Consider the following 2,288-nt stretch of genomic DNA (forward strand, 5'->3'; position numbering starts at 1 on the left):
GTAAAAATCTCCTTTTTTTTTTGTAAAACTTTTTTTAAAGATATTGTCGGGAGGGGGGGGGGGGCGAATGTTCTGATCAGTAGGCTGCCCAGTTTTGCATGTGAACTCTAAGAAGCCAAACTGATGTAATCAGCGCAGATCTCCCAATGACATTAAGAAAAGATTAAAATTGAATGAAGGCATTTGTTGGCCTAAAGCTGGTTTGAATGGTTGAGTGTTTGTGGCCTTTGAATTTTCTCTGCACCTCCATTCTGTTTTAAACAGCTTTCTGATAGGATGACAGCTCCATCTGGTCCTCAGCTCATCTCCATGTCAGCAGTTTCGAAAAAATAAAAAAATAAAAATAGATATTTAAAATTGCTTCATTAGACCACAGTGCTGGCTAAAGATTTCTTCTTCAGCTCAGATGAGTTGAATCAGACTCAGGCCCAGACAGGCAGATGGAATTCATGGATTTGTGTTTTGCCCTCTCTCTCGCTCTCTTCTCTCTACACGGTGGCATTTTAATTGCTTTCGCAGGAGCACAGACAAATCGTGTTCAGCGACAACAGTTTTCAGAAGTGCTCCAGAGCCCCTGCAGTGATTTCCACAACACAGCCACGTCAAACACTTCAACTCGACTTCAACCAGGTCCATCTTAATTAAACTCAGGCTCAGACAGGCTGGTGGCATTTGTGGATCTTTCATGTGTAATTTTTTATTTATTTATTTTCTTAGCTTTTGTAAGGTGCTGTTTTAATTACATGTGTCGAAGGGAAGACAAACTTTGTTCACCGACACTATTTTTCAGAAGAGCTGTCAAACCCCCTGCAGTGAAAACCACAACACAGTCATGTCTGCTATGAATTTAAACTCTTGCGGACAGAGTTGTTATCCAAATCAATCGAGAGGGCATATTAAGGAGGATGGAATTCCCTAATTTTGTTCAATTTAGTGAAGAAAAATAAGATGGCTAAATGATTGAATGCATTTTTCCCTGGAAGCCTGAACCTCCCTCTTCTGAGGTTGTAAAATTACATTTATCATGTAGTGAATCTGACAATTTCTCTGCGCTATTTCCAAATGGTGCCCTCCATAACAATGTCACTGACATTTTTACATAAAAACTGTATTTTATTGCATAGACCTAGCATCAAATGAATCATAATATACATTTGCCTTTTTTTTTTTTTTTTTTTTTTGAAAACAGACTCTGGGCTTTGGCCTACCTGCTCTTTAAAAATTAGAAAAGCCGATCCCCAAAGTAGTGCATATGTCATATGCTGAAAATTAAGCAAAAAGGTTTTACAAACAAAAATCTGAAAAGTATGGCAAGCATTTCAAATCACTCGCCAGGGGAACAGGCTAGAAGAATAAAGTCACTGAACATGACCATGACAGAAGAACATGATCCATGGTGTGAGGAAGCTGGTCAGAGGAAATAGGTTTATGGGAAGCTAAATATAAGCCAGAAAGAAAAAAAAATCTGTTAGAGTGGAGAAGACTTATGACCGAGTAGGAGGTTCTCCTTCCAGCAGAATAAGGACCCTCAACATACAGAGCCATACAATGGAAATGGAGGGGGTTGCATATAAATTCATACCAAGTGTCAGACATTTTGAGAAAATGTGAAAAAAGTTAGAGTTGCAATACTTTTGAAAGGAACTTTAAAGATTACGGATTTTTTTTTCTTTTTTTTACTTGAGGTTTCAAATTATTTGCAAAATGTTGCATGTCTCCAGGTTCCCATCTTCAGAAATGTGGTTTACGCCAAATGAATAGCCAGTTTTGTGTAAAACTACATAATACATGTATATTTGAACACAAGATGCTGCACGCCACACCCGGTTTACACGCAGCTGGATCAAAACTTTCACACGCCCACGAGAACAAGTCGAGAACCCCGTGGCCAAGAGCTGAGCCAGTGAAATGTGGCGCGTCAAACTCTGGGTCAGAGTTTAGTTTGATGTGTGGATTTGGAAAGCTGCTCGGCGTTGCGCTAGCCGCTGGACGCCAATGCTTCCCGAGGCCCACAGTCGTAACATCTTTATTACTTCTGCTCCTCAGAGGAAGTTTCTCCAGCAGCGGCTGGGCATTGTATACACAAAGCACAGATAGTATATCAGGTGTCCAACATCAAACTCCCCGTTCTTGGAGCTGCGTGAGAATATCTGCGATCCATTAGTGGCCCCCAAATCCTGACTCTGCACAGCTTTGTCATGTGGCTTTGTTGCGTTTTTTTTTTTGTATTGCAGCCATTACAGATTCTGTCTGATTATTACAACTTAAACAAAATGAGCCATGTGGAG

This window comes from Poecilia latipinna, unplaced genomic scaffold (genome assembly GCF_001443285.1).
Source record: "Poecilia latipinna isolate Pla-1442-1.1 unplaced genomic scaffold, P_latipinna-1.0 Scaffold822, whole genome shotgun sequence".
Classification (NCBI taxonomy): Eukaryota; Metazoa; Chordata; class Actinopteri; order Cyprinodontiformes; family Poeciliidae; genus Poecilia; species Poecilia latipinna.